This window comes from Ambystoma mexicanum, chromosome 13 (assembly GCF_040938575.1).
Source record: "Ambystoma mexicanum isolate Mex_15411 chromosome 13, UKY_AmexF1_1, whole genome shotgun sequence".
NCBI lineage: Eukaryota > Metazoa > Chordata > Amphibia > Caudata > Ambystomatidae > Ambystoma > Ambystoma mexicanum.
In genome coordinates this window covers 405,029,576-405,042,423 of record NC_090938.1, presented here as the reverse complement: position 1 = coordinate 405,042,423, position 12,848 = coordinate 405,029,576, and the positions used below count along the sequence as shown (strand labels likewise).

The 12,848-nt window shown below is 49.1% G+C and overlaps 1 protein-coding gene across 6 annotated transcripts in view; it reads left to right on the top strand.

Annotated features, from left to right (window-relative positions):
* The window catches only part of RNF31 (ring finger protein 31), a 915,252-nt gene that overhangs the window by 209,334 nt on the left and 693,070 nt on the right, over window positions 1-12,848 (top strand). The gene's annotated exons all lie outside the window — the stretch shown is intronic.

The window sequence follows — 12,848 nt, the reverse complement described above, 5'->3', positions numbered from 1 at the left end:
TGTTCTCTCAGCAATGAAGGGAGTGGCCTTGAGAGATATGTGTTCTTTAATGTATCATTAAATGTTGATTCACATTTGTCTTTGCAAATGCCTAACGCAGTCCCTTTAGAAAATGGAGTCTGTTCTGTGCCAGGGAATTCGTCCCTTCTCAATTTTAAGGAATTGATTTTTTTAACCTGTAGAGAGTGAGACCCTTTTTCCCACTCTCCCATGTATTTTAATGTGATTTGACTCTGTGTTTCTTTTGTTTGTGAAGTCTAACAAACTCCATAGGCATCATCTTTTACATTGATCACACAGCACCTTCACTGCAGTGGCACAGGGAAGTCTTTCAGATTTCCCCAAGGTTTAAATACCTTCTCTGGGATAAACTACTGTTTCCCAGAGCAGTAAAGTGAAATTTACTTTACTTACATTTGTAACTTTCTAGACCCAGCACACACTATCTTACAATAGGATGCTGGAGGAGTTACTTAGTATCCCCTTTGTCTAACTTCTCATGTAACATTTTAGGTTACCCTTCCTCACGGAATGGCTGGTGGCAGTGGTTTACTTTTAACTACTGTGGTGTGCATTTACTGCGGGCTGCGTTCACAGCTCCAGTAAAGCACCCAAGGGGGCCATTTTTGTCAAAATGGCCCTGATCTTCTTTTTTTCACCATTTCTTTGTGGAAAGGTCCTTCTTGAGATTTACTCTGCGCGCCAAACCAGGTTTGGTCCCTTTGTTTGCTTTGCCTTTGGTGGGGTTCACGAGTGGTGCCTGCCTCTGGCTCCTTGGTGTCTGGTGGGGGCAGGAAGTGAGGGAGGTGCCCGAAACTCCCTGTGCTTAGTCTCATAGGAGCCCCAAATGCACTCTATAGTGACTGGCTGGCTGGCTGTCTGGCAAGGACAGCCACCCTGCTGGGTGACTGACAGCTGGGCTGGAAAGAACAGAATAAAAGGCGAGGCTTTTTGCTTGGAAGGCAGAGTCGACCACTGGATGAAGGAACCGAAGAAGAACTTCAAGAGGACGTCTGCTGTAACTCCTGGACCGTTGGTTTGCCCGGTGAAGCCCTGCTGCTGTGCTGAAACTCCAAATTCGTATTGACAGAGAAGCCCCTGCAAGGACGGCTTCTCCCCTTCAGTTGGTGGAACCAATTAACTCCAAAGTAAGCCACCTGGACATTGTCTTGGAACCTGTTGCATTTCCACAGATTTGCTGCTGGAAACTGAAACGTCGGGGAGAGTAACACCAGATTGTGTGCGTTGCTTTTAAGTTGGCTAAGAGCTCCAGGAAGATCCTCAGGACTCCCAGGAAGCAGGACTGACCAAGCCTGAGCCCTCTCAATGAGTGTACGGGACCCCAGAAGCAAGGAAAGTCCATGTCGACAGCCAGAAACCGCTGTGTTGCTATTTTGCGGTAGTGGGGAGTAGCTGAAACGCCGAAGTGCCACTTGTTTGAAGATTGCCGGTTGCGAGCGGTGACCGTCCCATTGCAGTGCAGGAGTCCCCAGAAGTCCTCCCTCTTGTCCCCACGACTTAGGCCCAGGAACAATGAGATCTGCATAGCTGCACAGGAACCGGTGTCATTTGCTGCACTTTTTCTTCAATCCAAAGGTACTGTAAAGTCTGAGAGAACTTACCTCTTATTGTAGAGTTTCTTGCATCTTCTACTACTCACAAGCCTAAACAGCTTGTGGCCCTACATTGATTCTTCTTTTCTTCAAAGACTTCTAAAACATTGTGCAAAGACTTTTCTACTTACCTATCAGAAGTGCTTCAGCTCGTATAAACTTTTCCCCATTGACTTTGGCTTAACCTGTTATACTTAATGACTGCTTAGGGGATCCAGAAGTATTTGCCCGATTAAGAATATTTGTGGTCTCTTGTTTGTTCTAATAACCTTTTCCTTTGACGAAGTTCTAAGAGTATTCTAAATGCAACAGTACGATATTAATGCCCCCAGCACCCTAGCTATTGAAATCACCTGAGGGTGTAGGTTGTGACTGTGGGCCGTCCCAAAAGGGTCTTTACTGATTTAGAAACTAAGAGTGTGTAGTTTTGAAGTGTATTTGTGTGTTGCTTTTACATTGCTCCCTTCTGAAGAAGGCTTATTCTAACTGACTGATAAATAAATTAATAACTGTTTGTTCAAGAAATCTTTTGTGAAAGTGTTTATTTGAATACTAGTCACTGTGAATCTCTGTGTAACTCCCCTACAGCTCACAGTGACCCCTCTTGAGATAAGCCTGGCTGCTCAACACGCTACCAACCTGTGGAGTACAAGCTTATACCATAGGTTGGGTTCCTATTGCCAGGAGGTCAGGGTTGTTGTAGTGCACCCAAAGGGTACTGCATACAATCTTGCCTAACACACCAGCATCGAGGTCAAGAGGTACCAGTGTACCGGAACACCGACGCCAAGGCTCACAGCAGGAAGAAGCCACTCTGAGCCACTGTCCCCCTTGACCTGGAGATAGTAGAGGATGCAGGACCACAAAGGCCAGAGAAGCCCATATCCTGTGACGGGCTGACAGAAAGGAGTGCCCCATACAGCAGTGAATGAAACCCAGCAGCCTACGGGGCCTGTGAATCTCGTAGCCCATGAGGGGCTAACCGAAGGACTACCCCAAGAAAATGTGAACCAGGCCAAGAATTCAACGGGGCTAAAGATGTTATAGCCCAGCCGGGGCAGAAAGGGGGACCACTCTACAAAAAGCAATAGAGAGAGCAGACCGGTCTGAAGGTCTAGGCGCACCAACCTTTCCGTGTCAAGTCTGCATATCCGTGGAGACGGGATAAAACCCAAGCACCTGACTCGGATATTACTTGGGAGACAACTGGAATAAACCATTTTTTTATTTTTGAATGTCGGGGGACTGTATGAACCATTGGGTGGAGGTCGGAAAACCAGCAAGCACTAGTTCTGGGGTGCAGTAACCCTAGTCTAAACATTAGCTTAGAATCCCTTTTTTTCTTTCTAATAGAGTTAGGATAGTCAAAGGTTAGCATAGTTTTGGGACGGCGGACTGAACTTATTTTGTGAGACGTCCTGACATGCATCCATATTTTTTTTCTAGCATTGGGAAACCATTTTATGGATGGGGATTGGAGAAGGTTTTCTTTACTTTTATTAATAGATCACCGTTCAAATAGGCCTCCCGTGTCTGACCTACCACAACTGCCACCAACGACCAAGAAAGACCCTCAATACAGGGGTTTATAACTGTCTCCCTAACATCATTTGTCCATAGGAGCAGAGACTATCTAATGCTTCAGTGCACTAAATTACCATGTATCTGCAAGCAGGAACTGACAGTCTCCCTAACCCAAGGAAAAAATACGGTCTGCATATTAAACATTGGTAAACTTGCTCTCTGTTAATATATTTTTTATTTGATCTAGTTTTATGCTGACATTCTTGTAGACCGATATTGTCTCTAGCAGTTGTCTTATACTCATGCTAAATAGCATCAATTAGCAAAGATTCACTACCTAAGCAATGTTTTTGTGAATTATTTAGGAGAGGGGTCTTATACAAAATAAACTAGCAGTACAAGCATAACTGAATTGTCTAATACTAGTACCTGCATTAGACCACACAATTATGTTCCATGATAGTATTGCAGTTCCCATTCGCTGGAAAAGCTCAAGCTAAAATAATGAAATATTGCTCTCCTGCCTTTCCGAAATCTGCATACAGGCACTCCACTACCTTGCATCTTAAGTATCCCTCTCTCACAGAGCAACTCAAATAGAGATGGCCCAAATTAGTGAGTACATGCCACAAGAAAACGTCCTCCCTTTCAGAGCTGTACGTATAGAGAGTTCCTAATAGTGCCCTGCTCATGGCTTCTGGCTGCCTCCTTCTGCCTGTCCCCAAAGGGATGTATCTCATGCCAGCGCCTACGATTAGAGACTGGGAGGTGGCATTCAGCAAAACCCACCTCACATTTCTGAGAAGCAAAAAGAAGGTTACACAACATAGTTCTGTTTTCTTTTTCTACATCATCCTTGTGTTTGTGCCATGCACTGATGTGAAAGATGTGGGGGATCCACATAAAAGCCCCATGGTGCTGAGGCCCACTGCAGCATCTTCAGAGTTCCCTGTAGGCCAGTTTACTGCTGACTGAATCGCCTTTCCATGGATGGCACAAGGACCTGGACTAAAACTGCAACTGCCCCTGAAGCTGGTGAGATCCTTATCGCTGTTCTCTCCTGTTGAACCAAGAAAGGTATGCTAGATGAAAATGTCAAGGAATCTACCTCTGTAGAATTCTGAAAAACATATTGGAGTCTGACTCAGTAGAAGCCTCCTGGTCTCCCTTCTAAGTAGTACTGGTGGAGATTGTGGATAACTCCTCCTCCCAAAATATATTTTCCATCCCACTTAGGACCATCCTTTGCAATCATTATGGATAGGGCCTTGGATACTCGGGATATCAGTGTGTCCTCTATGCAATAGATGGTACACAAACCCACTGAAATCCTAGATCCTGTAGCAATGTACGCACAGAGCCTGTCATGCTCTTGTGGGAGTAGCCTTCTGTTAGGAATGATTTCTCCTGTTCACTGCTTTTTGACTCATTTAGTGAACCCCACAGAATTTTGGCTGACTTCTTTCTTGACCTGACCTTATTTTTGAATGAGGCTTTTTCCAAGCTTCACTTTTAAGTGTAACATATTATTTTAGTGTGTTATCATATAAGCCCATAAGGCTGCCAGGACAGGGTATTCCATTTACCCTTTCTGTCTTGTTCCTGGGTGAGTCCACATCCAATGTGTTTACCGAATGCTGGTGGCAGTATTATACTTTTTACTTGGTAAAGTGTGGCACCGCGGTGTAGCGGTTTTAGCCTGAGGTAGCCTTTTGTCCTTTGTTAGTGGCAAAAAAACAACCTGGCATGTTTAAGCTATGCTAATCAAAACACTAGTTTGTTGGTAGTCTTTCTCTATTTTCCCAGCAGGAATGGCTATCTGTGGGCATTTACCGTTGCATTCTCTGAACAGAGGGCACTCAGGAGCCTCTGACAGAAAAGAATCCAGCTTGTTCTGATATGAATCTCTCTAACCTTCTTTAACTCTCATCCATGTGTCTGTGCCCATGCAAATGGAGGCTGGTAGGACATCCCTGATTGAATGGCCCCATATCTTTGAATGGGAACTGGAGAGTGGTTGGAGGGCTGAAGGAATCCTCAGTCGTCTATGTTATGTATATCTGTAGGGGATCCAGACCTGCTTTGTCTCAACTACCAGAGGAAACCTCTTTGCAGGCCATTCCTTCATTTGAACCGGCGGGTCTTAAGAATGATTTCTCTTTTAGGCAACATTCCCTCCATATTCTATAGATCCCCAAACGTTTTGACTTTTGTAGGAGTGCACCTTTGATCACCATAACACAAAGTAGACCTACCACTTAAAAAGCAAGTGCAACAATCGTCTGAGTCAGAGTTCCATTATCCAAATCATTGGGAGGTTCATATGTGCAACACATACTCCTGATCTTCTGGCAAACCCTGCCCTCCATAGCCATTAAGAGGTTGAGGATATACCAATTCTCCGACACTACAAGCTTCAAGGCTCCGAGTTCTTCTTTAATTGCAATAAATGCTGATTCTGAGGAATTCACAAATAACTCGTATTGAACAATTTGAAACCTTTTAGAGTTCACTGAAGTTTGTACACCAGGGGCCAAAAGGGACGTGAACAACTTCTCAGTCCAGCTGAATAGTCGAAATTGTTCAGGAATGTTCATAAGAGCACAAGTGGATGCTGATGAAATATAGTTCGATCTTTTCGATCGTTTCAAGCAGTTCGTTTCTCCAAAAGTCTATAAAGTCTTTGGATTGTCCATTTCGAGGGGATTGGGTCCTCTGACGTATTCCATATCTATGACAGGTGATGTCCACAGCTGTGCTGCTTCGGAAAATCTTTGTCGTCTGCGTCCTGCGTCGATGATGTCGATGCGCCGTCCCCGAGGACCTCCTCCAACGGCCGACGTCACCCGATGTGATAAGCAGGACGCACGACGGCCATAGCCTCAGTTGCATTTTTTCCGCGAACGTGTCCGCTACGTGAATCTCGATAAGCCTCGACTCTTTGGAGTTTGCTGTTTTCTTCTCGGTTCGTTGAACCTGTTCGGTTTTTTGTGAAGACCTGTTCGTGATGATGTCTACTTCGTCTTCAACCCCGCGTCCGGGCTTCAAGAAATGCGGGGACTGTGGGTCCAAGATGTCGGTCATGGACTCGCACAACGCCTGCCTCTGGTGCCTTGGGAAGGCCCACGATACGGACGACTGTGTCGACTGCCAGTCGCTCACGGCAAAGGCCTTGCGGGAACGCAAGAAGAAGCTGTCGGTAGGTCGGGTGTCTAAGCCCTGGAAGTAGAGGTCTACTGGGCTTTCGACGGATGACTCGAGGGGCTACTCTCCTCGTCATCATCGGAAGTCCAGTCTCGCCACTCCTCCGCCTCTTTGAGGCATTTCCGGAAGCGCCAGCATCGGTCGCCTTCCCCGTCCTCTTCCGAGGACTCCGCCCGTCGGCGGGTCGCTTATCCCTCCATGCAAGCGACACCGGAGGAATGGGCTTCCTTCGGGAAGCAGATGCTAGCGATTCTTGAATCGCAGGGCACCAGTCCGTCCGCGACTCCGAGTGGGGTCGGTCGCCACGGTCGAGAGACACCGCTCGTATGCCTTCGGGCTCAGGTGGTCGGCACGGCTCGCGGGAGAGGTCCCGCTCGGACAAGGGTAGCCGTTCTCGCCATGCCCGTTCCAGGTCCTGGTCCTCGACGCGCTCGAGACCGCGTGATCCTGTGCCGTCTTCGAAGAAGACGTCGACGATTTCTCTCAAGGCTCTGCCTCCGAGGGGGTCGTCGACGCTGTCGGCGCCTAGGTCGTCGAGAGACCCGCTCGGAGCTCCGGCTTCGAGGCCTGTGTCGACACCGTCGATGCTGGCGGCGCTGCAGCTGATGTCGACGCCGATTTGCTCGACGTCGATGCCGTTTCTGTCGACGCCGGCGCCGCCTCTATCAGTGCCCTCGACGCCTTTCGAGGCGGTGGTGTCGGAGGGGCCCCGTGGCACAGAGTTAGCCCCTAGAAAGGCTCTGGCTAAGGTCAGGCACTGCTTTGGTCCCCAGATGTCTTCCTCTCCCCGTCTGGAGTACATTTCAGAGGGTGATGAAGGCTCTGATGATGGCTTGGTTCCGGTTACGGTGCCTGATGAGCTTATCTCGGGCCATAGCCAGTTTGATGACCTGAGGCAGTCACTGCATGATGCCAGTGGACTGGACACCTCTCCGGAGGTGTAGTTTTGTATGCCGGAGCCTGGCACTCATGCCGATTCTTCATAACGGCGCCTTATGTCTCGGGTCACCGAGTACTTGGGTTGGTCAGCTCCCCCCGGGGAGTTCGTTCAGGATGATCTCATGGACATTCTTGATCTTGGCCCCCCACTGACCCGGTTTTGCCATTTCATATGGCTCTGCAGAGAAGGGTGGCGGCGGCTTGGACTGCTCCGGAGAGTCTCCCGGCAGTGGGCAAGTCTTTGTCGCGAAAATACCGTCCAGCCAGTAGCGACCCCTGCTAGTTGTCCAGGCACCCCACACCGGAGAGTTTGGTGGTGCAGGCGGCTACGGCACCGGCAAAGCAGGCGTCGTATCCTACCATCCCTCCGGATAGGGACGACAAACGTTTTGACGGCTGGGCGAAGAAAGTGTTTTCTTCAGGGGGTATGGCGCTTCAGGCGGCCAATTCCATATGTGCCTTGTCTCATTTCACACACACTCTGTGGAACTGTGTTGCATTAGCGGCTGAACGTATTCCCGAAGGGGACGAACGGGATGGTTTCCTTGCTATGATGCAAGGATGCCATGTGTGAGGCCGTTCAGTCGGGTTTGGACATGGCAGATTGTGTCATCCGGTCCATGGCGGCGAGCACCGTGATACGCAGGTTTGCGTGGTTGCGGAAGTCTAGGTTCGCTCCTGATGTGCAGTCCCGGCTCCTCAACATGCCCTTTGATGGTGAACATCTTTTTGGCAGCAAGGCTCTCGAGAGTCTTGAGAGGTTGCAGACCTCCAAAGCTGCAGCGAAGTCGTTGGGCGCTGCAGTTCGCCAACCTCCGCCTTTTCGTTCTAGGGGACAGCAATGGAGGGGTGGTTCCTTTCGCTATTACTCGTCCTTCAGTAAAGCGAGAGGAGCTAGCAGTCAAAGAGGCCACCGTAAGAGTGCCAGAGGTGGAAACAAGGGTACTCGAGGTGCCAAGGCCGCTCAGGCAGTTGCCTCTTTGCCCTCAGGCAACGCCGCAGCCGCTACCACTCAGTCATGAGGCCAGGTCCCATGGTTCGCTGGTTGGGGGAAGGCTGGCGCAGCATCTTGTAGAGTGGCGAGCCATTACTTCAGATATGTGGGTTCTGGAGATCATAACCCACGGCTACTGTCTTCCTTTTCGGCAGAGGCCTCACGCCAATCCACCTGGGAACCTCTCTTTGAAGAGTCCGCTCCTTGCGCAGGAAATTCAAGCCCTGCTAGAGAAAGGCGCCATATAACTGGTGCCTGTAGCGGAGAGGAACAAGGGATGGTATTCCCCTTATTTTTTGATTTCGAAGAAAGACGGGGGATTGAGACCCATCATGGACTTGCGCGGTTTGAACAAACTCCTCAGGAAGGACAAGTTCAAGATGGTTACTCTCTCTCAAGTCCTCCAGGCCCTTCAACTTCAGGACTGGTTGGTGTCTCTCAACCTCAAGGATGCTTACTTCCATGTGCCAATCCATCCCAAGCACAAGAAGTACCTGAGGTTCCCAGTTGGCGACTCTCACTTTCAGTTTCGGGTCCTGCCGTTCGGATTGACCTCCGCCCCAAGGGTTTTCACCAAGCTCATGGTGGTGGTGGCAGCGCATCTCAGGAAAGGGGGGATTCACGTCTACCCCTACCTGGACGATTGGTTGATCAGGAGGAGCTCTCCCGAGCAAGTCCTGGATCATCTGTCTGTCACCTGCCACTCCCTTCACAAGCTGGGCTTCTCCCTCAATTTAAAGAAGTCCCATTTGACACCAACGCAGCGGCTCCAGTACATCGGAGCAGTGCTCGATACGTCCCTGGGGCAGTGTTTTCCTCCCCAGGTGAGGGCTCTTCACATTCAGCAGATGGTGCACAAGTTTCAACGTGCCCAGAATCTCCCAGCGTCCGAGTTCTTGAGACTGCTCGGCCTCATGCCATCCTGCATTCTTCTGGTGCCAGAGGCTCGTCTGCGGATGAGATCTTTGCAGTGGGCACTCAAGCTCCAGTGGTCTCAGTCCTCTGGCAGGCTCTCGGACCCTATTCAGGTGCCACCCTCAGTCGCCCAGGACCTTCTGTGGTGGGCCGTCAAAGGCAATCTAATGAAGGAGGCCCCATTTTGGCTGCCCTGGACGGAGGTGACGATCGTGACGGACGCATCCCTCTGTCACGCTCACCTGATTCCCACGGAGGCGCAGATCTGGCTTTGAGTGCTGAGGCTTCTTCAATGGTGAAGCGCAGGACTCTGAAGATGGACAGGTAGGGCCCCTCTACTCTGGCTTCTCTGACTCGCAGGAATATTCCCCTGTGCGTGAAAAGGGAGTATTACCTACTGACGGAATAATGCTCAAGCCTCCCACTCCCTTCCAACCCTCCACGATTCCCTTCCATGATTCCCTGTGAAGTCTCACCTTAGGGTCTGGAAGGATGAGTTCTCCATCCTGCTTCTGATGCAGGGGCGCGTTGAAACCCAGTTACTTCACTGGATTGAGGTTTGTTGGAAGTTCAAATAGGCTTGACTATTCAGGTAAGGCGCTGTAAGAGTTCTGTTGCAAGTTCAAAAGTTCAAGCCTTATAATAATGTTCATAGTCTTATTGCAGCAAGCGCTAACGCTTATGTCTTTTTCCCCTTAGGGGCCGGGGTTCGGAATGCCGGAGATATGGCGCCGACCCGAAGTGAAACGTGCAGTTCCAAATAATGACAGGTAAGTTCTGGATGAGCGTTTGGGTAATGTCTTTGCATTCGCTCATTCAATGTCTTTGTCTTTTTTCCCCATAGGGGCCGGGGTCCGGAATGACTGGAAGCGGCAGGACCCGAAATGAAATGGGAATGACCCAACAGGTAAGTCTTAGAAGGAAACTGAGCTTTTCCTATTCCCTTCCTTCTCTCACCTTGTGTTCTTGTCTTTTTCTCTCTAGGCTCTGGGAAGTGGCTGCAGATCCGGATGATCGCTGCTGAAGATGGAGGTGCCCAGGAAAGGTGAGTGAAATGCAGCGCTGCAGCGATCGAAGCGAAATGCTTTTAAAAATGATGTCTTCCCTTTCAGGATCGTCGGTGTGATGTCTCTGTGATACAGCTTTAGCAGGTAAGGTCTTCTTTCTCCCCAATTCTCTCTTATCTCCCTTTGCAGGTGACCCAGGATGCTGACAGGCGTGGCTGAAGTCCAGATGCAGGAGCTGACACGGTGAGCGTCCAGCTGCGAGGAGCAGAACAACGCGAAGCGTGAGTTGCTGATCGGGCGTGGTTTAAATAGCTTTGGAAGAAGTTCCAGGTATGTATCCTTCCCCGACCACACCCAGGTGGAAAGTAGTCCCACAGGTAAAGTAGTTCCATTCAGGCCTCAAGAGGGCCTGGATGTAGCAGCATGGTCTGCATCAGGTAAGTGCATATTAAAACACTTGAACACATGTCTAGCTTTATGAGCCTGTCACCTAAGGCGCCAGGACAGGGGTCCAACATGAGCCTGGCGCCTAAGGCGCCAGGACTGTGTCCAAAGGGCCCCAGCTTGGGCCCACTGGCACTTCCCTGGGGGGGAATGATGCCTGCCTCTGGGGTTGCTGGGTCGGACCTGGCTCCTTGGAGGTAGGCATCATGACAGTACCCCCCTCAAGGCCCCTCCCAAGGTTGTTCCCTCCGGGGGTTTTGGCTTGTTCGGAAATCTCCGGTGGAACCTTTGTATTAATCGAGGTGCGTGAACATGGTTACTAGGCTCCCACGATCTCTCCTGAGGTCCATATCCCTTCCAGTCAACAAGATAGAAGAGTTTTGACATTAACACCTTGGAGTCTAATATGTCTTTAACTTCGAATTCTAATTCCCCTTCAATTTGAACTGGGTCTGGAGGCTTGGACAGTCGGGTCCCTGGTTGTACTGGCTTCAAAAGTGATGCATGAAAAACTGGATGAATACGCATGTTGGACGGTAAATCCAGTTTAAAGGCCACGGGATTGATTATAGCCTTGATTGGATAAGGTCCTATGAACCTGGGATTGAAGGTTCGCGGGCCCTTGAGGGGTAAATGTTTTGTTGCTAGCCATACCTGGCCTCCTACTTGGTAAGGAGGAGTTTTACTTCGGTGCCAATCAGCGTTTTCTTTATACTTTTTCTTGGCTTGCTGTAAATGAGTTGCAGCTTCTTTGAAGGCTCGGGTTATTGTGGAATGCAAATGATTTACTGCAGGCATTTCCAGGGTCAGAGGTGGATCTAGGTCAGAGGTCCGAGGATGGTGACCATACAAAGTATAAAAAGGAGTTTGTCCGGTTCCAGAATGCACTGAATTGTTGTATGCATATTCTGCGATCCAAAGGATGTCTTTCCAATTTAACTCGAATTGGTGTAACATGCACCGAAGATATTGCTCGAGAGTCTGATTGGTTCTCTCGGTTTGCCCGTCGGTCTGGGGGTGGTGGCTGCTGGATAACCGCACATCTATTTGTGCTAGTTGGCAACACTTCTTCCAAAAATGGGAGATAAATTGACTTCCACGATCCGAGACTAATATGGGAGGGAAACCATGTATGCAAACTATATTCTCCAGAAATTCCTTGGCCAAGGTGGAAGCTGAAGGCAAACCTTTTAAAGGGATAAAGTGGGCCATTTTGGAGAATAGGTCCACAATTACAAGAATAGTGTTGTAACCAGCACAAGGAGGCAGGTCAGTTATAAAGTCCATTGACAAGGTGTGCCATGGTGCCGGTGGAATATCCAAGGGTTGAAGTAGGCCGGCTGGCCTTTTCTTTTGACCCTTGTTTTGGGCGCAAATTCCGCAAGACAGTACAAAAGACTTTGTCTTTTCTCCAAGAAGGCCACCAGAAGTGGCGTTTGATTTTTTCCTCCGTTTTAGCGATACCAGGCTGTCCTTCCATTAATGATTCATGATGATGGGCAATAACAAGTTCTTGCAATTCTTTACTTGGCAGAAACAACCGCTCCTGGAAGTAGGGTAAATCATCCTTAACGGTGTAATGAGGACCCTTTTGACTCCATTCCTGTAAGGCTGAAGAGTCTAGAAGTTGTTTTACTTGCGTTTGGATGTCCTCAATAATTTGCAATGAAGTTAGGCCTAAGATTCTTTGTTCAGGTATGATTGGCACAGGTTCTAAACTCGAATTGGGTTCTTCCATGCCAATCCGGGATAAGGCGTCCGCTTTACCATTCTTGCAGCCAGGGCGATAGGTAATTACAAAATCAAATTCCGCAAAGAATAGAGCCCATCGGAGTTGTCGTGAAGATTGAGCTTTGGCCGTCTTTAAATACTGTAAATTTCTGTGGTCCGTAATTACGGTGATGGTGTGTCTTGCCCCGAGAAGGTAGTGACGCCAAGCCTTGAAAGCAGATTTAATAGCCAGTAACTCTTTGTCGGTAATTGCGTAGTTGATTTCAGGAGGAGAAACTTTCCTGGACCAAAAGGCCACTGGGTGTAGTTGGTTAGTTTCTGGGTCTCTTTGCGACAGGACAGCTCCCATGGCCTAACTGGATGCGTCGGTTTCCACAATGTAAGGGAGATCTGGGTGCGGGTGCTTCAATACAGGTGCAGAGGTGAATTTGGTTTTCAGGTCCTGAAAGGCTTGTTCGGCCTCTAGAGTCCATTCAA